The sequence below is a fragment of the Pseudophryne corroboree genome, chromosome 2, assembly GCF_028390025.1.
Source record: "Pseudophryne corroboree isolate aPseCor3 chromosome 2, aPseCor3.hap2, whole genome shotgun sequence".
Lineage (NCBI taxonomy): Eukaryota > Metazoa > Chordata > Amphibia > Anura > Myobatrachidae > Pseudophryne > Pseudophryne corroboree.
The window spans coordinates 867,776,489-867,801,888 of NC_086445.1; positions in this window are offsets into that span (position 1 = coordinate 867,776,489).

The window sequence follows — 25,400 nt, forward strand, 5'->3', positions numbered from 1 at the left end:
TCCTTGAGGACGGCCCTATCTATAGACGGTACCGCCACTTGTTCTGATAAGCGTGTGAGCGCCTTATCCACCCTAAGGGGTGTTTCCCAACGCGCCCTAACTTCTGGCGGGAAAGGGTATACCGCCCATATTTTCTATCGGGGGGAACCCACGCATCATCACACACTTCATTTAATTTATCTGATTCAGGAAAAACTACGGTAGTTTTTTCACATCCCACATAATACCCTCTTTTGTGGTACTTGTAGTATCAGAAATATGTAACACCTCCTTCATTGCCCTTAACGTGTGGCCCTAATAAGGAATACGTTTGTTTATTCACCGTCGACACTGGATTCAGTGTCCCTGTCTGTGTCGACCGACTAAAGTAAACGGGCGTTTTAAAACCCCTGACGGTGTTTTTGAGACGTCTGGACCGGTACTAATTGTTTGTCGGCCGTCTCATGTCGTCAACCGACCTTGCCGCGTGTTGACATTATCACGTAATTCCCTAAATAAGCCATCCATTCCGGTGTCGACTCCCTAGAGAGTGACATCACCATTACAGGCAATTGCTCCGCCTCCTCACCAACATCGTCCTCATACATGTCGACACACACGTACCGACACACAGCACACACACAGGGAATGCTCTGATAGAGGACAGGACCTACTAGCCCTTTGGAGAGACAGAGGGAGAGTTTGCCAGCACACACCAAAAACGCTATAATTATATAGGGACAACCTTATATAAGTGTTTTCCCTTATAGCATCTTTTTTATATATTTCTAACGCCAAATTAGTGCCCCCCCTCTCTGTTTTAACCCTGTTTCTGTAGTGCAGTGCAGGGGAGAGCCTGGGAGCCTTCCCTCCAGCCTTTCTGTGAGGGAAAATGGCGCTGTGTGCTGAGGAGATAGGCCCCGCCCCTTTTTCGGCGGCCTCGTCTCCCGCTCTTAACGGATTCTGGCAGGGGTTAAATATCTCCATATAGCCCCCGGAGGCTATATGTGAGGTATTTTTAGCCAAAAATAGGTTTTCATTGCCTCCCAGGGCGCCCCCCTTCCAGCGCCCTGCACCCTCAGTGACTGCCGTGTGAAGTGTGCTGAGAGGAAATGGCGCACAGCTGCAGTGCTGTGCGCTACCTTAAGAAGACTGAGGAGTCTTCATGCCGCCGATTCTGGACCTTCTTCTTGTTTCAGCATCTGCAAGGGGGCCGGCGGCGAGGCTCCGGTGACCATCCAGGCTGTACCTGTGATCGTCCCTCTGGAGCTAATGTCCAGTAGCCAAAGAAGCCAAACCATCCTGCACGCAGGTGAGTTCACTTCTTCTCCCCTAAGTCCCTCGTTGCAGTGATCCTGTTGCCAGCAGGACTCACTGTAAAATAAAAAACCTAAGCTAAACTTTTCTAAGCAGCTCTTTAGGAGAGCCACCTAGATTGCACCCTTCTCGGCCGGGCACAAAAATCTAACTGAGGCTTGGAGGAGGGTCATAGGGGGAGGAGCCAGTGCACACCACCTGATCCTAAAGCTTTACTTTTTGTGCCCTGTCTCCTGCGGAGCCGCTATTCCCCATGGTCCTTTCAGGAACCCCAGCATCCACTAGGACGATAGAGAAATGGCCAATAAAAGACACTCCTTATTCACATTTTAAAGGAGCAATTGGAAAATGCTGGGAGCAGAAAAAACTACACCATCTGAGAGAACGAGGAGGTGATGCGACAAGAAGGTTCCCGCCACCATGGCAACTTGATGCTGAATGGAGTGTCATATGGACGGGAGCCACTGCCTCAAGAGTGACGCGATGCGGGGAAGCTACGCGACGCAGGGAAGCTACTATACACCAAGCCGGGTTACCATGACAACAAACGGAAGAGACAGGAAGCGGAAGTGACGTGACGCGACGAGAGATCGCGGTAACTATGACAACATAATGCTGAGCTGTGTGCAGCGAGAGGTGGCGAGGGGCGGAGAGACCCCGGTCGCCATGGTAACGTATGCCTGGGAGAGGTTAAAACACGGGGTAGAAGGTGCACTCGGCCATCCTGAGGAAGCCTGCTTAGACAGGCGAAACTAGTTGATCGCTGAAAGCACCTGCAACAGTCTGCCGGCAGACACCCGAACCTTTTTCTGAACCTGTGGCATCCGAGTAAGTTTTGTATATACTTTACTCTTGGTCATGAATGTTGATTTGCTCTGGACCTGCAACTTTTGAGCAAAATCTGCATACACTTTATTCCTGGCTATAAATACTGAACTGCTTTGGACCTGTGGCATTTGAGTAAACCTGCACCCTTGGTCATGAATACTGACTGGTTCTGGACCTGTGGCTTTTAAGTGAGTCTACATATGGTTTATTCCTGGCTAGGAACTCTGATGTATAATATGCTGATGCAATCAAAGGACCAACCATTACAGTGAACAGAACCATTGTGATCCAATTTTTAACATACCACCTTATTTCTGGAAATCCAGGATTCATTCCTTCTAGTTAGGAATGGGAATGTGATTGGAAATTATAATCGTGGACTTTTAATGAAGTTAAACAGCTGGAAATAGCCTACTGTTTAAAGTATATGTTTTATGTTGTTTTGTGTTAAACGTATACCGGTATTAGGATCACGTTTTATTGAGTAATATTATTAGACAAAATTCTCCTATTTTTAGGTGTTGTTAACACTATAAATAAAGAAAACACTTTTTATGAAAGAGGATTGTTATTGTACTTATTTATAAAATTGAATACCTCGACTAATATAGTAGGAAATATATTGATACACTTGAAAATTATAAGCGCTGGGAGATATTTTATTTATTCAGATTTTAAGAGGCTAGTGGAAAGCCTTTTTCTCCATAGCAGCTGTAAGTCAATCAAGTGAGGCGAATAAGCGCAGTCCTCAAATCCCCCCAGTCTCTTTGTCATATCCAGTGTGATGCGGCCTTTAGATGGAGGAGATGCTGAAAAAGACTTGAGTGGAATTATGCCCACTCCAACATGTGTATTGTTAACACCATCAAAACCCATCATTCGTATTGCTGCGTGAATTGATATTGTTTGACATTGTAACCACTCTCCTAGCTTTGCCTTGGATATCTTGTGCCGAGGTAACTACTTTCTGCAAACTCAAATTCAGGATAGCCCCACCGTGAGTTATGTTACGGAACCAGAGATGATCCCATTTACGAACCAGCCGTGCCTCTGCAGACAAGTTATTTGTATGTTGCAGATGACACAGAACCTTTCCTGTATTTGTGTCAGGATAGGAAGGTGGCCAAGGTATGGCAATTTTCTTAACCTCTACTAACGGAGATAAATTGCCATATTAATTTTGATAAATACTCTGGGGCTGTGGCTAACCCAAAGGGTAAGGCCTAACTGAAATTTTGCTGAAGGATGTTAAACCTTGAGAGAACACAGTGTTATAGGAACCTGACGGTAAGATTACGGACCTATCCAGGAATACCATATTATATATTGGCTCCCCACCCAACTATGGAGTTGCCTCCACTAAAACCGTGTTACCCAAATTTCTCTGTTTTTGAAATTGATAATGGGGCGAGGGATTATTTTTGACCCAGGTGGCTGGACAAACCCCACCCCATTGTGCCTGGGTTACTGGAATGACTATTCCGGACAAAACATTTTCTGAATTGCTTCATGCAAATCCCTCGCCTACGCCTCTACCTCGAGATGGGCTGAGACTGAAACCTTTTAGGAGAATGGTTCCAGAAGGGAAAGTATAACCTTAGAAATACCGCTTCATGCACCCAGGAATCTATCTGTAGATTGATATCAAATCTGTGCAAACTGAAGAAGTCGGCCCCTTATCCTTCTGGAATCTGCCAGAAGGAGACCCTCACCATCATGCTGATGGCCTCTGGTTTGGAAGCTGGCCTCTGGTTGCCTTTGCTTCTTTGCCTTACCAAACTTTTTGTATTGGGGATGTTACATTCCTTTATGACCGACCAGGCCGAACCAGACCCCTAGATTTGGGGTTATATGTGGAAGGAAACGTGAACTTCTTGGAGTCTGTTTCTGACTCCGGAATAACTGTTAACTCAAACAGAAACTTCCAATCAAAAATTTCCAGAACCTTCTTAGATTCTGAATCAGCTTCCCATGTATGTGAATCAAGCTGTTCTTGAACAGTGATTATTATTATGCTGATGCCCTAGAACAGGCCTGGCCAACCTATGGCTCTCCGGCTGTTGTAAAACTACAAGTACCATCATGCTTTGCCACAGTTTTGCTGTTAGTGAATGATAACACTGTGGCAGGGCATGCTGGTATGTGTAGCTTCACAACATCTGGACAGCCACAGGTTGGCCAGGCCTGCCCTAGAACATTAGTGTCCATATGAGCTCATATGAGCAGATTATCAACTACGTGCACATCTCAAAGCATGTAGGAGTACATATTACTGAATTCTGTTCTATACAGATCCTTAAAGTATTCAGACGCATTGGGAAGAAAACCACAGTAATGTACATAAAACTCATATGCAATAGGCACTAAAGTTAACTATTCATACTAACAAAAGTAGCTAGAAATTTAGTGCTGTATAACCCTTACTCTGATACAGGGAGACTCACCCCACTTCCAGGATTGATCAATACGTTAGCGAACGCTGAGTGGATCCAGACGCTACTAGTGTACACTACAGCTCTGGTAATTTTTAGTGGACAGTGGACACAGACGCTCAGTGAACGTTAGTGCATGCAGACGCTCATGTCTGCAACCCAGTCTCTTAGCGGTAAACCTTAGTGTATACAGAAGCAGCGCCTATGCTGTGACAGAGTCTCCTCGTGGTAGCGTCTGAGACGGAAGTGAGGCAATCAGTTCATGGAGGGAGACGCACGGTAACTGGTCATGAACTGGGGGGAGGGCGACCAGGAGAGCATCTGACTCCCCACTGCTGACATCAACTCTAGGGATCGCAGCCTCAACTAATCCTGGCACCTTATGAACCCTAAAGCATAGCGCTAGAGCACCCGTGGTGGTGGCGCGCCAGCTACTGTTTGGTAATCTCCTCCCAAAACAGTGCGGCTGTTTCCGTATTCCCCTTTTAAGAGGAACCGATGCCTTACCTTCTCCCCGTGCTCCGGCCACAGCCTGGTAACGTCTGCTAGACCTGCTAGTAACATCCGACACAGACGCCCGTCGAGACAGCACTTGTACCATGGGTAAGCATTGTTGCGACCCGGCGGAGAGTTGTTGGAGCGACTCTTTCCAATAAGCGTGTAAGATGCTGTTAGGAAAGATCACTAAAAAAATAAGATTTTAAACCTACCGGTAAATCTTTTTCTCCTAGTCAGTAGAGGATGCTGGGGACTCCGTAAGGACCATGGGGTATAGACGGGCTCCGCAGGAGACATGGGCACTATAAAGAACTTTAGATGGGTGTGCACTGGCTCCTCCCTCTATGCCCCTCCTCCAGACCTCAGTTAGAGAACTGTGCCCAGAGGAGACGGACAGTAAGAGGAAAGGATTTTTGTTAATCTAAGGGCAAGATTCATACCAGCCCACACCAACCACACCGTATAACCTGGAATATACGCAACCAGTTAACAGTATGAACAAAACAGCATCAGCCAAAGACTGATCTCAACTGTAACATAACCCTTATGTAAGCAATAACTATATATAAGCCTTGCAGAAATATGTCCGCACTGGGACGGGCGCCCAGCATCCTCTACGGACTAGGAGAAAAAGATTTACCGGTAGGTTTAAAATCTTATTTTCCCTTACGTCCTAGAGGATGCTGGGGACTCCGTAAGTCACCGCTCGGCAAAGCTGTAATGCCGAGACGCCTCGGGCAGCCGCCCAAGAAGAGCCCACCTTCCTAGTGGAATGGGCCTTTACCGAATTTGGTAACGGCAATCCAGTCGTAGAATGAGCCTGCTGAATCGTGTTACAGATCCAGCGAGCAATAGTCTGCTTAGAAGCAGGAGCGCCAACCTTGTTGGCTGCATACAGGTCAAACAGTGCCTCTGTTTTCCTAACCCAAGCCGTCCTGGCTACATACATTTTTAAGGCCCTGACTACATCAAGGGACTTGGAATCCCCCAAGTCATTCGTAGCCACAGGTACCACAATAGGTTGGTTCATATGAAACGATGAAACCACCTTAGGCAAAAATTGAGGACGAGTCCTTAATTCTGCTCTATCCACATGGAAAATCAGATAGGGGCTTTTGTGAGACAAAGCCGCCAATACGGACACCCGCCTTGCAGATGTCAAGGCCAACAACATGACCACCTTCCAAGTGAGAAATTTTAATTCAACCGTTTGAAGAGGTTCAAACCAGTGAGATTTCAGGAACTGTAACACCACGTTAAGGTCCCATGGTGCCACTGGGGGCACAAAAGGAGGCTGTATGTGCAGCACTCCCATTACAAAAGTCTGGACTTCTGGGAGAGAAGCCAATTCCTTCTGAAAGAAAATTGATAGGGCCGAAATCTGTACCTTAATGGAGCCTAATTTTAGGCCCATATCCACTCCTGTCTGTAGAAAGTGGAGAAAACGGCCCAGCTGGAAATCTTCCGTAGGAGCATTCTTGGATTCACACCAAGATACATACTTTCTCCAGATACGGTGATAATGTTTCGCAGTCACCTCCTTCCTAGCCTTTATCAGAGTAGAGATGACTTCTTCCGGAATACCTTTCCCAGCTAGGATTCGGTGTTCAACCGCCATGCCGTCAAACGTAACCGCGGTAAGTTTTGGAACACGCAGGGCCCCTGTTGCAACAGGTCCTCTCTGAGAGGAAGAGGCCACGGATCTTCTGTGAGCATTTCCTGAAGATCTGAATACCAGGCCCTTCGAGGCCAATCTGGAACAATGAGTATTGTCTGCACTCTTTTTCGTCTTATGATTCTCAATATCTTTGAGATGAGTGGAAGAGGAGGGAACACATAGACCGACTGAAACACCCACGGTGTCACCAGGGCGTCCACTGCTACTGCCTCAGGGTCCCTTGACCTGGCACAATACCTCCGAAGCTTCTTGTTGAGGCGTGACACCATCATGTCTATTTTAGGAAGTCCCCAATGACTTATCTCTGCAAAAACTTCTTGATGAAGTCCCCACTCTCCTGGATGGAGATCGTGTCTGCTGAGGAAGTCTGCTTCCCAGTTGTCCACTCCCGGAATGAAGACTGCTGCCAAAGCGCTTATGTGATTTTCCGCCCAGCGCAGAATCCTGGTGGCTTCCGCCATTGCCACTCTGCTCCTTGTTCCGCCTTGGCGGTTTACATGAGCCACGGCTATGACGCTGATTGAATCAGAACCGGTAGGTCGCGAAGAAGATTCTCCGCTTGACGTAGGCCGTTGTATATGGCCCTCAATTCCAGTACGTTGATGTGTAGACAAGCCTCCTGGCTTGACCATATCCCCTGAAAGTTTCTTCCTTGTGTGACTGCTCCCCATCCTCAGAGGCTTGTGTCCGTGGTCACCAGAACCCAGTCTTGAATGCCGAACCTGCGACCCTCTAGAAGGTGAGCACTCTGCAGCCACCACAGGAGAGACACCCTGGCCCTGGGGGACAGGCTTATTTTCTGATGAATTTGAAGATGGGACCCGGACCACTTGTCCAGAAGGTCCCACTGAAACGTCCTCGCATGAAACCTGCCGAAGGGGATGGCCTCGTAGGTCGCCACCATTTCCCCCAGTACTCGAGTGCATTGATGGACTGACACTCTTTTCGGTTTTAACAGGTCTCTGACCATGTTCTGGCGTTCCTGGGCTTTTTCCATTGGGAGAAAAACCCTCTTTTTGTTCCATGTCCAGAATCATGCCTAAGAAAGATAGCAGAGTCGTTGGAACCAACTGTGACTTTGGTAGATTTAGAATCCAGCCATGTTGCTGCAGCACTCTCAGGGAGAGCGACACGCTTTTCAGCAACTGATCTCTCGATCTCGCTTTTATCAGGAGATCGTCCAAGTACGGGATAATTGTGACTCCATGCCGGCGCAGGAGCACCATCATTTCCGCCATTACCTTGGTGAAAATCCTCGGGCCGTGGAAGGCCCAAACGGCAACGTCTGAAACTGGTAATGACAGTCCTGTACAGCGAATCTCAGGTACGCCTGATGAGGGGGATATATGGGGACATGAAGGTATGCATCCTTTATGTCTAGTGAAACCATAAAATACCCCCCTTCCAGGCTGGAGATAATTGCCCAGAGAGATTCCATCTTGAATTTGAACTTTTTCAAGTACAGGTTTAGGGATTTTAAATTTAGAATGGTTCTGACCGAGCCATCCAGTTTCAAGATCACAAATAGGGTTGAATAGTACCCCTTCCCCTGTTGAACTAGGGGAACCTCGACAACCATTTGTTGTTGACACAGTTTTTGAATTGCAGCTAAAACTATCTCCCTTTCTGGGGAAGAAGCTGGTAAGGCCGATTTGAAAATCCGGCTAGGAGGCACGTCTTCGAATTCCAGCTTGTATCCTTGGGATACAATTTCCATCGCCCAAGGATCCACATCTGACTGAACCCAGACGTAGCTGAAAAGTCAAAGACGTGCCCCCACCGGCGCGGACTCCCTCAGTGGAGCCCCAGCATCATGCGGTGGATTTAGTAGAAGCCGGAGAGGACTTCTGCTCCTGAGAACTAGCCGTGGCAGGCTTTCTTTTCCCTCTACCTCTTCTGGACTTATGCAACCGAAAGGACTGCATCTGATATTGCGTCGTTTTCTTTTGCTGTGGGGAAACATAAGGTAAAAAAGTAGATTTACCCGCGGTAGCTGTGGAAACCAGGTCCGCGAGACCTTCCCCAAATAAATCCTCACCTATGTAAGGCAAAACTTCCATATGCCTGTTTGAGTCGGCATCACGCGTCCATTGGCGGGTCCACAGGACTCGCCTAGCAGAAATCGTCATGGCGTTGGCTCTCGAACCTAGCAGACCAACGTCTCTCATATACAAGACTGCATCTTTAATGTGATCTAAGGTCAATAAAATGGTATCCCTATCCAGGGTATCAATGTCAGCTGACAAAGTATCTGTCCAAGCTGCTACAGCGCTACAAACCCAAGCCAACGCTATTGTCGGTCTGAGCAAGGCACCCGTATGTGCATAAATTGATTTTAAGGTAGTTTACTGTCTGCGATCAGCAGGATCCTTGAGGGCTGCCGTGTCTGGAGACGGCAGCGCCACCTTTTTGGACAAGCGCGTTAACGCCTTGCCCACCCTGGGTGAGGATTCCCACCGTAACCTGTCCTGCGCAGGGAAAGGATACGCCATAAGAATTCTCTTGGGAATCTGCAGTTTCTTGTCTGGAGTTTCCCAAGCCTTTTCAAATAACGCATTCAGCTCATGAGATGGGGGAAAGGTTACCTCAGGTTTCTTTTCCTTAAACATGTGTACCCTCTTGTCAGGGACAGAGGGGTCATCTGTGATATGTAAAACATCCTTTATTGCAATAATCATATAATGAATACTTTTGGCCACCCTTGGGTGTAACCTTGCATCATCGTAGTCGACACTGGAGTCAGAATCCGTGTCGGTATCAGTGTCTGCTACTTGGGACAGGGGACGTTTCCGAGACCTTGAAGGGCCCTGTGACACAGTCAAAGCCATGGATTGACTCCCTGGTTCTATCCCTGGACTCTGCTTTGTCCAATCTCTGATGTAATAAAGACACATTTGCATTTAAAACATTCAACATATCCAACCAATCAGGTGTTGGCGTTGTCGACGGAGACACCACAATCATCTGCTCCACCTCCACCTTGGATGAGCCTTCCACTTCAGACATGCCGACACACACGTACCGACACCCCCACACACTTAGGGATATATCTATATGGAGACAGTTCCCCAATAAGGCCCTTTGGAGAGACAGAGAGATAGTATGCCAGCACACACCCAGCGCCACCTGACACTGGAAACAAAATTCCCAGTAACAACAGCGCTTATATATATATATATATATATATATATATACACACATACATACATACATATACACACATATATATATATATATATATATATATATATATATACACACACACGAATTGGTGAAAACAAGCACCCAAGAGTGTGATTCTTAAAATCAGGGGAAATGAAGGTGTAGAGGAACGGATGATAAGGATCGGTTTAAAACACTTATCTGGTAGGTAGAGACTTGACTCAAGCAGTACTCTTTTTGTGGATTAAGAACATGCGGATAAAACAGAAGAAAACTAACATAGTGTGTACCATTTATGTTACGTATTATGTTGCTGCTTAGTTTCACAGGCCTAATTAGGGAACTAGCTTATTCCCACAAAATATAAATTTGTAGCCTGAGCAGTGTATATATTAAAAATACAAAGAATTTAATAACATAATCACATAAAAACACACATAAAATAGCTGTATAGCATGCGTACAGAATAAAAAAATTATATCAGGCTTATCTGTCCATGTAAATGACTGAAATGCATGCGTACAGGATTTAAAATTGTTATAGGCTTATCTGTCCATAGAGAGGAGATGTCTGCAGGTATTCCCAACGCGTTTCGTCCGTCAGCAACAGGACTTCATCAAGTGATGAAGTCCTGTTGCTGACGGACGAAACGCGTTGGGAATACCTGCAGACATCTCCTCTCTATGGACAGATAAGCCTATAACAATTTTAAATCCTGTACGCATGCATTTCAGTCATTTACATGGACAGATAAGCCTGATATAATTTTTTTATTCTGTACGCATGCTATACAGCTATTTTATGTGTGTTTTTATGTGATTATGTTATTAAATTCTTTGTATTTTTAATATATACACTGCTCAGGCTACAAATTTATATTTTGTGGGAATAAGCTAGTTCCCTAATTAGGCCTGTGAAACTAAGCAGCAACATAATACGTAACATAAATGGTACACACTATGTTAGTTTTCTTCTGTTTTATCCGCATGTTCTTAATCCACAAAAAGAGTACTGCTTGAGTCAAGTCTCTACCTACCAGATAAGTGTTTTAAACCGATCCTTATCATCCGTTCCTCTACACCTTCATTTCCCCTGATTTTAAGAATCACACTCTTGGGCGCTTGTTTTCACCAATTCTTGCAACAAATTCTATATGCACGCCAAGCATATCTATATGCATTACAAGCTGCCGCTCTGATAACTTATTGAGAAGTGCTTTTATATGAAATAGGGGCTCTTACTTCACGTTTCTTCTCTATTATATTCATTACGTTTTATCATATTTTTAAACAACATTTTTACTGTATAGTCTGTGTATAACTACCACATAAACTGCACCCAAGCGCCGTAGTCTCCAATTCTATATATATATACACACACACACTCACTGCGCCAATTAAATGTGCCCCCCCCCCTCTTTTTTGCCCCGTCACCGTGTTCAGCAGGGGAGAGTCCGGGGAGCCAGCTTCTCTGCAGTGTGCTGTGGAGAAAATGGCGCTGGTTAGTGCTGGAGGATCAAGCTCCATCCCCTCAGCGGCAGGCTTCAGTCCCGCTTAAATTTTCAATACTGGCAGGGGTTTATTTAATATACTGCCTCCGCAGTATATATATGTCAGCCAGTCCCTAGAGGTTTATTATTGCTGCCCAGGGCGCCCCCGCTGCGCCCTGCACCCTTCAGTGCCCGCTGTGTGTGTGTGGGAGCAATGGCACGCAGCGTTACTGCTGCGTGTTACCTCAGAAAAGATCTGAAGTCTTCTGCCGCCTTTGAAGTCTTCTTTCTTCTTATACTCACCCGGCTTCTATCTTCCGGCTCTGTGAGGAGAACGGCGGCGCGGCTCCTGGACGAACGGCGAGGGTGAGACCTGCGTTCCAACCCTCTGGAGCTAATGGTGTCCAGTAGCCTAAGAAGCAGAGCCTATCATTTAAGTAGGTCTGCTTCTCTCCCCTCTGTCCCACAATGCAGGGAGCCTGTTGCCAGCAGTGCTCCCTGAAAATAAAAAACCTAACAAAAGTCTTTTTCAGAGAAACTCAGGAGAGCTCCCCTGTAGTGCACCCAGTCTCCTCTGGGCACAGGATCTAACTGAGGTCTGGAGGAGGGGCATAGAGCGAGGAGCCAGTGCACACCCATCTAAAGTTCTTTATAGTGCCCATGTCTCCTGCGGAGCCTGTCTATACCCCATGGTCCTTACGGAGTCCCCAGCATCCTCTAGGACGTAAGAGAAAACATAGTAAGACTATAAAAATAAATCAAATAAAGCTTAGGGCTGCCAAACACAGCCGGCTCCTGCAGCACCAAACAAAAAACTGATTTGACTGAGTAAGTGGGCGGGATTATATGGACGAGCCCAGTGCATTCTGGGAGGCCAGAAAGCTTGTGATCGTTTGGTGCCAATCCGCTGTCGCTCCATCATATCCCAATGTTATCCTGTGAATAACCTGTGGACCCTGCCGGAGAAATAGCACATTATCAACAAGAGTTTTTTGCAATTGTTGTTTTTCATTTGTGTAACCTTTTCATCCTTTACAATCCACGTGGACTACAATTGGGAACGAAGCATGGCGAGCAAACATGGTACATTAATTGGAGGCCCATGTGTTACTCTCTCTAACTTCCTCTCTTGGCCTCTCCCAATGGACTGACTCCTCTACTCATCAGGAGGGCCACTGCCTTGATCTAGTATTCACCAGACTGTGCTCCGTCTCTGAACTCACAAACACTCCTTTCCCCCTCTCAGATCACAACCTTATCACCTGCATGCTCTCCTCCGTTAATTCAAACTCTGTGTTGCTGAAGTCCTCCAATCCTCCTCAAACCCGCAGAAATATTAACACAATTAATCTTCAAGAACTTTCCACTTCACTCCAACAACTGCTTTCACCTATTTCTGCATTCACCTCTCCTGAGATGGCTGTATCACACCTGAACGAGACTCTAGAACTAGCCCTTGATGAAGTGGCTCCAGCTACCCATCACACTCCACGTAGGTCTAGATGTCAGCCGTGGCACTCCAAATTAACAAGACAACTACAAAAACTCACACGAAAACTTGAACGTCAGTGGCGTAAATCTCGTATTTCAAGTGACTTCTTCACATATAAGACGGTCTACCACTCTTCTAGAAATGCCCTGGATACTGCCAATCATATTTCCAAACTCTTATCTCTGCTCAATCCTCTAACCCCAAACGACTCTTTAATACATTTAAATCACTTCTGAATCCTCCCTCACCTAACCCACCAGCCACTATCAAGGCACAGGATCTTGCTTCCTACTTCAAGGAGAAGATTGATAAAATCCGAGATGAAATGGTATGCTCTTCTGCAGCCAGTGACCTGCTCCGTTTTTTACTTGAACCCTCTAGCACTCTCTCTTCATTTGATCCCAAAATCAAGATGAAGTATCATCACTCTTCTCATCCTGCTTCTCTACTACCTCTCCTCTTGATCCTTTACCCTCACAAATAAGTAAAGCTCTGCCTCTGGTGCTCATCCCTACCTTAACTAACATCTGTAATCTCTCTCTACTGGTATTTTTACTTCACTCTTCAAGCATGCAGTGATTACTCCCATTTAAAAAAAAAAAAAAAAACTGACCCTAACGCTCTCTCAAACTACCGCCCTATCTCTCAGCTCCCTTGTCTCTCTAAGCTACTTGAGAGACTTGCCTACACTTGACTCACACACTTTATTGGCCCCACTTCAGTCAGGCTTCCGTTCCCAACAGTCCACAGAGACAGCACTGACTAAAGTGGTTAATGATTTGATCACTACGAAGTCTAAAGGCCATTACTCACTACTTATTCTTCTAGATCTATCTGCTGCATTTGACACTGTTGACCACTCTCTTCTCATACAAACACTACAATCCCTAGGTCTTAAAGACACAGCCCTTTCTTGGTTCCAATCCTACCTATCTAATCACTCCTTCAGTGTTCGCTTCTCTGAATCTACCTCCTCTTCGCTACCTCTTTTAGTTGGAGTACCGCAAGGCTCAGTCTTGGGTCCTCTGCTTTTCTCTATCTATACCTCATCTCTTGGTAAACTAATCAGCTCTTTTGGATTTCAGTATCATCTGTACACAGATGATACTCAAATCTACCTATCCTCCCCTGACTTGTCCCTATCTGTACTGGGTCATGTCTCTGAATGCCTTTCTGCCATTTCATCCTGGATGACATCTCTCCACCTCAAACTTAATATTTAAAAGGCAGTTAATTATATTTCCACCGGCCAGTAGTAGGTACCAACCTGATATCTCTATCACTGTTGAAAACTCGACTATCTACCCTACCCCACAAGCTCACTGCCTAGGTGTCATCCTTGACTCTGGTCTGTCCTTTGTTCCCCACATGCAAACTGTCTCAAGATCATGTTATATGCATCTAAAAAACATATCCAGAATACGACCATACCTTACACAAGACACTCCTAAAACTCTAATCCACGCTCTCATTATCTCCCGCATTGATTATTGCAATAGTCTCCTAACTGGTCTTCCCAAAAAGAGACTCTCACCACTACAATCCATTCTGAATGCTGCAGCGAAGCTAACCTTCCTCGCTAGATGTTCATCATTTGCATATTCACTCAGTCAGTCCCTCCATTGGCTACCTGTATTCTACTGCATTCAATATAAAATACTTTCTCACACACAAGGCCATTAACCAAAACTACACCAACGTACATCACTTCGCTTATCTCAAAATATCTCCCAACCCGACCTCTTCACAAGGCCTGCGTCTCTCCTCCACACTCATTACTCGCTCCCACTCATGACTGCAGGACTTTCATTGGGCTGCACCCACTCTATGGAAGGCCCTACCATGCACAATAAGACTCTTCTCTAGTCTCCAAACCTTCAAGCATTCCCTGAAAACTCATCTCTTTAGGCAAGCATATCAGATTCCAGAACCTTGGGAGGGTTGAAACGCGTTGGCTGTTTGTGTTAGTGGACCTTTATTCCCGGAGCTGCTCCTGAGAATTCTGAGCGAAAACCAGATTGGTTCCTATCCTGAGTTTGCCTGCCCGGGTGGTTTGCTCTTTTGGATGAGTAATAAAAACGTGATTTGAGAACTGCTTTCCATCAGTTCTCCACCTGTTCTGGTAATTGTTCAGTCCCTCAGGGGCATCGCTGTGGGACATCACATTGTTTTATGTACCTGTATTTACTGTAATAAATTTGTTGTACTACACATGATATGATATGTCTTTTCCTACATGTGGAGTGGACATCATACAGAATTGAATGTGGATTGAAAGATCTATGAAGTTGTTGTAAGGAACGTACACTTTATTCCCTATTCACCTTTGTGGTGTCTACACTCTATATAGGTGGCGCCTATTTTAGTGGGATCACACCCTCAAAATTTCCAGATTCCAGAACCGCCCACATAACTTTCATAAACCTTCCTGTCAAATTGCATCCACTCTGCACAGTCCACACATCCTCACGTCTTCTCATTTTTCCACTTCACTTCCTCTTGAACCCGGTTCATCATTGCTGTATGACCATATCATACAGCTTACCAAGAACCTTTGCAATCTGGCGGATAACTATGCAATAGATAGGCATGTATACACAAGGAAAGGTACTATTTCCCTATAGATTGTAAGCTTGCGAGCAGGGCCTTCCTACCTCAATGACTGATTACCCAGTTTGTTATATCATTGTTATTTCCAATTGTAAAGCACAACGGAATTTGCTGCGCTATATAAGAAACTGTTAATAAATAAATAATAATGTGCTACAAGTTAAAAATTGACACCTAAAACCTAAAAAAAAAAAAACTCATGTCAACCTTATCATGTGTTCACCAGTTTCATATCAACCTTTTTGGGTCAACTTAGACACTGTTGGGCTAATGAACCATACCCAGAATATCCAGCCTTTTGTTTTACATAGCTCTGTTGCCAAGATGTGAGCCTTTGCAACATTGTTCCTACTCCATTCTATTACCCTTAGTGCTTCCTTATTATTCTTGGAAACTTGTATGACTAAACCTAAGATCATTAGTTAACCACTTGCCTTGCATAGTCACATCAGATGTGACCACACTAGGCTGGACTTTCCCTGACATGATGGCATCTCATGCGACCAGTCAGAAAGCCCACTGTGCGGCTGCAGGAAGAGAATGCTATGGACCTAACTGTGCAGAATTTGTATATTCTGCCCGTGCTTGCATGGGTTTGCTCCGGGTACTCCAGTTTCCGCCCACAATCCAAAAAAATACCGTGAATGTGTGTGCATGTACATGTGGTAGAGAATATAGACTGTAAGCTCCACTAGGGGCAGGGACTAATGTAAATTGCCAAATATTCTCTGTAAAGTGCTGTGGAATATGTGTGCGCTATATTAATAACTAGTAATAAATAATAGTAACAACATATATGGGGGGGGATTCAATTGTTTATAGCGCCAACAGACACTAGATGATGCCCAACTGAGCAATTCAATTGTTACTTCGTTCAGGCACGAACAGCTGCCGGGGGTTCAGCTCGCAGCCCCCAGAGGTGGTGAGCTGAAATTAGCAAAAAGTGACCTGTTTGGCCTCCCAATTTTCCACTTTTCTCGTCGCATCAGCACTTTCTGTTTTATGCAGCTAAACCTGGTCTGTATGTGCGCAATAAGCACCAGACAGCTTCATAAACTATTGAATCCCCCCTCATAGAATCCATAAGGCTTCTTAGTACCATGTTCAGGGGCCCATTTATGAATGCGTATTAGCGATTTAAAACTTGTTGCATAGGAGAAATGGGGCTCCAGCCAATCCACTCCCAACTGTCATTTTTCAAACACACAACAGTTGTAAGCTGATTGACTGGAGCACTATTTATCATATGCAATGAGTTTTAAATAGCTAAAACTTGTTGATAAATTGGCCCCTAAGAACATCAAGCAACACAAACTGTCAGATGGAGGAACAAGTTGCTTTTAATTCCTGGAAGACACGAACAATCAAATATTTGGAAGCCAGTCTTGTCCCTAAGAATATGACCAATATTGAACATATGTACCATAAGTGTGGATAAAGAGATGCCTTAATGCTGAGGTGGCCAAAGAATTGAACTAAATCGAGAAGTGACACACGTCCTGTCAACTGCAGTGGACACTGTTGCTGCAGCAGTAGAAGCCTGATTCTTACTGGCTGGGGCAGTCACAGCACTGCAGCCAGAGCTAGGTTGAGGGGGGCAAGGTCAGATAAGGGGTACAGTGCAGCAAATGCCATAACAGTCTACATACCAAGACTGGTGGGCATGGCGATAACAGCAGCAGCCCACAATAGGCTGCTGCTGGACTGCCATGGCTGAGGGCAAGTAATGCCTGTGGGAGTTTCTCTCTCTGACATGTCAGTTTTTATGTGGAGGGCTGGGGCAATTTGATGTATATTTTGTAACTTTTTTTTTCCTGTGGAGGACAATATGTTTGGGTTTTCCCTGTGGGGTATGTGTGTGTGTGTTTTTCCCTGTGCGGTGCAGTGTGTTTAGAGTTTTTGACATGCAGCAAGGACACGCCTTCTTTGTCAGGCACAGGCAAATGTGCCACCATGGTAGATCACAAATGCTTTTCATGTAGTCTGAGTAGATCAGACTACAAAAGTCTGGCCAGCCCTGCAGCAATGAAGCCCATCAAGGGAAACAAACAAACAAAAAAAATACAGGAATGTAATATCTACCAGTAATTCCTTTTCTCGTAGTCCGTAGTGGATAATGGCGAGTAGTAGATTACCATGGGGTATAGATCGGGTCCACTGGAGCCTGGCACTATAAGAAATTAATAGTGTATGCTGGCTCCTCCCCTCTATGCCCCTCCTAGCAGACTCAGTCTAGGAAACTGTGCCCGAGATGGACATACTTTGAGAGAAGGATATAAACACAAAGCGGTGAGGTAATGAACCAACACACAATAACAAAGATAACAGAGCTAACCATAATAGAGGAAAGCAACGCTAACTATAGAAGGATAGCAACGCTAACCAAACATGGGGAACCAACAGCAAACCCAACCAAGAACACTTACTACCAGGTAAGCAGGAAACGAAGCACTGAGGATACTGGGGAATAGTAGATTACCATGGGGACATCCCAAAGCTCCCAGAATGGGTGGGAGAGTGCTGAGACCACTGCAAAACCGCCTGACCAAACTGAAGGTCATCTTTGTCCAAGATGTCGAACCTGTAGAACTTAACGAACATGTTCGAACCAGACCAAGTAGCTGCCCGGCACAACTGTAAGGCCGAGACACCCCGGGCAGCCACCCAGGAAGAACGCTCCGACCTTGTGGAGTGGGCCTGAATAGAACTCGGCAGCGGCAGAGCTGCTGAAGTATAGGCTTAATGGATAGTCAATTTGAGCCAATGAGCAATGGACTGCTTGGAGGCAGACGACCAATTGTTGTAGCATCATAAAGAACAAAAAGCCAGTCAAACTTCCTGTGGTGAGCAGACCTTTTGATGTAAATCCTCAAAGCCCTCACTACATCATGGGACTTTGGAGCAACGGAAATGTCGGATAATACTGGAACCACAATTGGTTGATTTACATGAAAGGCCTACAGCACTTTTGGCAAAAACTGTGGGCAAGTTATGAGCTCCGCCCTATCCTCATGAAATACCAAGTACGGGCTCTACAGGACAAGGCCCCCAATTCCGACACACGTCAAGCAGAAGCCAAAGCAAGTAACATAACGGTCTTTCACGTTAGGTATTTTAAGTCTACCCTATGTAAGGGTTCAAACAAATCCGACTGGAGAAAGGTCAAGACCACATTGAGGTCCCATGGAGCCGTGGGAGGAACAATGGGTGGCTGAATGTGCATAAGCCCCTTTAGAAAGGTCTGTACTTCAGGAAGTACCGCAAGTTGTTTCTGGAAGAAGATAGAGCCGAAATCTGAACCTTGATGGAGCCTAAACGTAGGTCCTTATCCACGCCTGCTTGCAGGAACAGTAGAAAACGGCCCAGACGAAATTCCACAGGGGAACATTTTCTACCCTCGCACCAAGAAACATATTTCTTCCAAATACGGTGGTAATGTTTGGAAGTAACCACCTTAAGAGCCTGGATCATAGTGGAAACAACCTTGGATGGAAGACCCTTTCTGGTTAAAATCTCCCTCTCAACTTCCAGGCCGTCAAACGTAGCTGCTGTAAGTCTGGATAGACGAACGGTCCTTGTTGAAGTAGGTGCTTGAGAAGCGGCAGAGGCCAGGGTTCCTCCAGCGCCAAGGCCAGGAGGTCCGCATACCAGGCCCGTCGAGACCAATCCTGGACAATGAGAATTGCCTGAACATTTTCCTTTTGGTCTTTTTAGAACTCTTGGGATGAGATGAATTGGAGGAAACAGGTAAACGGACTCGTATGTCCATGGCATCGCCAGAGCATCTACAGCAACCGCCTGCAGGTCCCTCGTTCTGGAGCAGTAACGACAGATCTTATTGTTGAGACGAGAAGCCATCAGGTCTAACTGTGGACAACCCCACCGGTGAACAAGTTGTTGAAACACCTGAGGGTGGAGGCCCCATTCCCCCAGATGGAGGTTGTGCCTGCTTAGGAAGTCCGCTTCCCAGTTGTTCAACTCCTGGAATGTAAACGGCTGAGATGGCCCTTGTGTTGGCTTCCACCCAGAGGAGTATTTTTGACACCTCTCGCATTGTGGCCCTGCTTTTTGTTGCTCCCTGTTGGTTGATGTATGCTACTGCCGTGGCGTTGTCTGACTGCACCTGAATGGCTTGATTCCGAAGGAGGTATGAAGCCTGTACAAGAGTATTGTAAATTGCTCTGAGTTCCAGGATGTTGAGTGGAAGAGCAGATTCCGGAAACGACCATGTTCCTTTGGAACTTTGACCCTTGGGTCACAGCCCCCCAAACCCGGAGGCTGGCATCCGTTATCAACAGAGTCCAAGACTGGGTGTTGAAACTCCGACCCTCCACCAGATGGGAGACTTGTAGCCACCATAACATGGATATCCGTGCTTTCGGTGACAGGGTTATATGCTGATGCATGTGCAGGTGAGTTCCCGACCATCTGTCCAGCAAATCCAGTTGAAATGGTCGTGCATGGAACCTGCCGTACTGGATCGCCTCGTAGGAGGCCATGATCTTGCCTAGCAAGCGAATGCAAAGATGAATTGAGATCACGAGAGGTTTCAGCACTGAACAGACCATAGACTGAATAGTCAAAGTCTTGTCCATTGGAAGGTAAACCTTCTGATACACCCTATCCAGGATCATTCCCAGGAACTGAATTCACAGACATTTCCAGGTGAGATTTCTGTAAATTAAGTATCCATCCGTGATCCGTAAGCCGTAGTCAAGTCGATACTGTGCAGCAGCTGTTCCCTGGACACCGCCTTTATCAGGAGATCTTCCAGGTACGGAATTATATTGACACCATGCGCAATTGTAGCATCATCTCCGCCATGACCTTTGTGAACACCCTTGGGGCTGTGGAGAGACCAAAGGGTAAGGCCTGAAATTGGAAATGCTGGTCCAGTACCACGAACCGGAGGAACGCTTGGTGAGGAGGCCAAATTGGGAAATGCAGGTATGCGTCCTTGATATGCGGGGACACCAGAAACTTCCCCTCCTCCAGATTTGCTGTCACCGCTCTTAGAGATTCCATCTTGAATATGAACACTGAAAGATAAGGGTTCAGGGATTTGAACCCCTTTGTGTGCAGCTGAGGAGGTACTTGAACAATAACTCCTGTAGAAAGCAGTTTATGCACTGCCTCCTGTAAGGAAATTCTTGCTTCCGGTGACGCTGGAAAGCCCGACCTGAAGAATCTGAGAGGAGGGAGTTCCTGGAATTCCAGCCGGAATCCTTGGGATATGAGGTCCCTCACGCAAACATCCCGGCAGGACTCTGCCCATATGTGGGCGAAGTGTTGAAGGTGAGCACCTACCTGAAAGTCGCCTTGCTGCTGGGTCCAACCGTCATGCTGAGGGCTTCGTGGAAGAGGATCCTTAAGGTCTGGTCCGCAGTTCCAGCAGCAGCTGGTTTATGGGACTTGCTGCGAGTCCCTCTAGCAGCATTGGAGGCACCTCTGGCTTTGCCTCTGAATATGGCCACCAAAAAGGACTGCAGGCAGGGCCCAGGATAGGGACATCAAGCAGGTGGCGGGGCAGATATGTAGATTTACATGAAGTTGCCTGAGATATCCACTTGTTCAGTTCTTCCCCAAACAAGGCAACACCTGTAAAACAAAAGTTCTCAACCCCTTTTTTTAGAATCAGCATCTGCTGACCACTGTCGCGGCCATAGGGCTCTACGAGCTGATACTGCCATAGAAGTGGTACAGCCATTAATGATACTAAGTTCCTTAACAGCCTCACTCAAAGTTTGCAGCATCTTGGATATGTTGTAGTAATGTAACTATCTCATCCTGAGGTAGTGTAAGCAGCACCTTCAGAATCTCATCAGACCATTTTACCATGGCTCTAGAAATCCAGCCGCATACTATGGTAGGGCGTTGGGCTACACCTGCTGCAGTATAAATTGATTTAATAATGGTTTCAATCTTGCGATCAGCTGGGTCTTTAAGAGAAATGGCCCCAGGTACAGGTAAAACAATCTTACGTGACACCCTAGACACAGAGGTATCCACTGTCGGCGGGTAGTTTTCTATCCCCTGTAGGGAAAGGAAATGAATTTAGTACCCGTTCAGGGGTAACAATTTTTTTGTCAGGATTTAACCATGCTGCCTTAGCCAGGGAATCTAATTCCTTAGAAACCGGGAAGGTTGCAGAGGACTTTGGGTTCACATTAAAAAACAATTCCTCTGTCGGTTCTGCTTCCTTATCTTGGATATTGAGCACTTCTATGATAACAAAGGAGGGCCTCAACTCCTGGAGACAGGGCATTATCCTCGTCCACCTCAGCACCTCCTTCAACAAACTCTGGTAGTTCAGATTCAGATTGCAATAATTGTGGGAGAGTGAGTTTACGAGAGCCCAAGAGAGGGGGCTGAGGAGCCTGACTGTGTTCGGCAGCAGCTAACATGAACGTGTCCAAAGTTTGTTTCAGGGTTTGTCTTTCTAGTTCAGCCGTAGCTAACTCTGAATTAATATTTTTATTATTTATCAACAGTTTCTTATATAGCGCAGCATATTCCATTGCACTTTACAATTAGAACAACAGTAATAAAACAAAACTGGGTAAAAAACCAACAGACCGAGGTAGGAAGGCCCTTGTCTCAAGCTTACAATCTATAGGGAAATAGGCATTGATACACAAGGATAGATGTATTGCATAATGGTCCACCAGATTGCTAGGTTTTTAATGGGTTGCATGATATGATCATCCAGCAATGTTGGCCAAGAGTTAGGAGAGTGTGAGAGTAAAGTAAGACAAGATATGTGATGTTATGTGTACTGTACAAGAGGATGCAATTAGATAGGGAAGCACTGAAGGTTATGTGGGTGAGTCTGGAATTTGATAGGCTTGTCTGAAGAGATGAGTTTTTAGGGAATGTTTAAAGGTTTAGAGACTAGAGGCGAGTCTTATTGTGCATGGGAGGCCATTCCAGAGTGGGTGATGCCCGGATAAAGTCCTGTAATAATGAGTGTGAACAAGTAGTGAGTGTGGATGAGAGACGCAGATCTTGTACAGAGCGGAGAGGTCGGGTAGGGAGATATTTTGAGATAAGTGAAGAGATGGTGCAGTTTGGTTAATAACCTTGTATGTAAGTAAAAGTATTTTATATTTAATACGGTAGAATACCGGTAACCAATGGAGGGACGGATCTGCAGATGATGAACGTCTAGCGAGGAAGATCAGCCTCGCAGCTGCATTCAAAATGAATTGTAGTGGTGAGAGCATATGTTTGGGAAGACCGGTCATGAGACTATTACAATAATCAATGCGGGAGATAATGAAAGCATGGATTAGAGTTTTTGCTGTGTCTTATGTAAGATATGGTCGTATTTTGGATATGTTTCTTAGATGTATGTGACATGATCTTGAGACAGATTGAATGTGGGGAACAAAGCACAGTTCAGAGTCAAGAATGACACCTAGGCAGCGAGCTTGTGGGGTAGGGATGATTGCTGAGTTATCAACAGTGATAGAGATCAGGTTGGTAACTACTATTAGCCGGTGGAAATATAATTAATTCCGTTTTGGAAATATTAAGTTTGAGGTGGCAAGATGTCATCCAAGATGAAATGGCAGAAAGGCATTCAGTGACACGGCCCAATACAGATGGTGACAAATCTGCTGAGGATAGGTAGATCTCAGTATCATCTGCATACAGATGGTACTAAAATCAGAAAGAGCTGATTATTTGACAAGAGATATGGTATAGATAGAGAAAAGCAGGGGACCTAAGACTGAGCCTTGCGGTACTCCAACTGAGAGAGGTAGCGAAGAGGAGGTGGAATTCGAGAAACGAACACTGAAGGAGTGATTAGATAAGTAGGATGAGAACCAAGAAAGGTCCGTGTCCTGAAGACCTAGGGATTGTAGTGTTTGTATGAGAAGAGAGTGGTCAACAGTGTCAAAAGCAGCAGAGAGATCACGGAGTATAAGTAGTGAGTAATGGCCTTTAGATTTAGCAGTGACCAAATCATTCACTACCTTAGTCAGTGCTGTCTCTGGAGTGTTGGGCACGAAATCCTGACTGAAGTGGGTCCAATAAGCTGTGTGAGTTAAGAAAGTGTGTGAGGAGAGTGTAGGCAAGTCTCTCAAGTAGCTTGGAGGGGCATGGGAGCTGCAGTGCAGGTACGTCATTTTCATTTGTAGGATCAAATGAAGAGATGGTGTTAGAGGGTTCAGGAAGGGAATTAAGCAGGTCACTGGCTCTGGAAGAGCATACCATTTAATTTCGGATCTTATCAATCTTGTCCTTGAAATAGGAAGCAAGATCTTGCGCACTGAGTGAAGGACAAGAAGTGATTTAAATGTATTAAAAAGTCACTTGGGATTAGAGCAGTGGTTTCCAAACTTTTTTGAATCATGGCGCCCTAGAATATCAGAATTTTTTTTCACGGCACCCCAAGGCCAAAACTTTCTTATTGAGAATTTTTTAAAGAAATATTACATTAAGTAGATCGCGTTTATATGTCATCCTTAGGGTCAGTTGTGTGGTGAGGGACAAGATTTGCTTCTGTTTGGCCACATTTAATGACTGGCAGCCACCAGCACTGGTTTTGCCTATTATATTGACCATGAATAATTTGAATTGGTCCTGGACCACCAACCCAGGGCACCCCTGCAAGTGTCCTGAGGCACCCCAGGGAGCCACGGCACACAGTTTGGGAACCTCTGTGTTAGAGGCTTGAGCAGAGATGAGGGATTGGAAATATGTTTGTTTGGCAGTGTCCAGAGCATTACGATAAGAGTGGTACATGGTCTTATATGTGAGAAAGTCACTTGAACTATGAGATTAACGCCACTGGCATTCTACTTTACGTGAGAGTTTTGTAGGCGTCTTGTGTATGTAGAATGCCTAACGTGGAGCGTGATGGGTAGCCGAAGCCACTTCATCGAGTGCTGTTTCTACAGTTTGGTTAAGGTGTGATACAGCAGTGTCAGGAGAGGTGAATGTAGAAATTGGTGAGAGCAGTGGTTGCAGAGAGGTAGTTTTTGAAAATTAACAGCGTTAGTATTTCTGCAGGTTAGAGGCAGCTTGGCAGACTTCAGGGACATTGAGTTTGAAGTAATGGAGGCGAGCACGCAGGTGATAAGGTTGTGAAATGAGAGAGGAAAAGGAGTGTTAGCGAGTTCAGAAACAGAGCATAGTCTGGTGAATACAAGATCAAGGCAGTGGCCCTCCTGATGAGTAGGGGAGTTAGTCCATTGGGAGAGGCCAAGAGAGGAAGTTAGAAAGAGTAGTTGGAGGCTTGGGGAGATTGTGACAAATAGACATATTGAAATCACCCATAATGATGGTGGAAATGTCAGAAGATAAAAAGTGAGGGAGCCAAGCTGAAAAATCTTCCAGAAACTTTGTGGGTTGCCCAGGTGAGCGATAGATAGCTGCAACACGCAGACAGAAAGGGGTGAAGATCCTAATAGAATGTACTTCAAATGATGTAAATGTGAGAGGGAACAGGTGGTAAAACGGTGCGTGTGTAAGATTTGGACAGTAATATTCCAACCCCACCTCCTTTACTATTACCAGGCCTGGGGATGTGTGTGAAGTGGAGACCACCATGTGACAGTGCTGCAGGGGAGGCAGTGTCTGATTGTGTGAGCCATGTTTCTGTTATAGTTAGCATATTGAGTTTTTTTTAAATGAGAAGGTCATGAATAGATGTTAATTTGTTGCAAACAGAGCGTACATTCCATAAAGCACATTTTAGTGACTTGAAGGGAGATGGGAGACATGTGAGGTTTATAAGGTTCGTTGGATTTATATTCCGTTGTGAATCAGCTGAATGTGAGCATGGTAAAGTGCATGGGACCTGGATTCGGGGATATGTCATTAGTTAGTAAAAGCAGAAGAAGAGAGATCGGTATAGTTGGGGGAGGTGTGTGAGTTTCTTATGGTGACAGGTTGAGGATATTACAG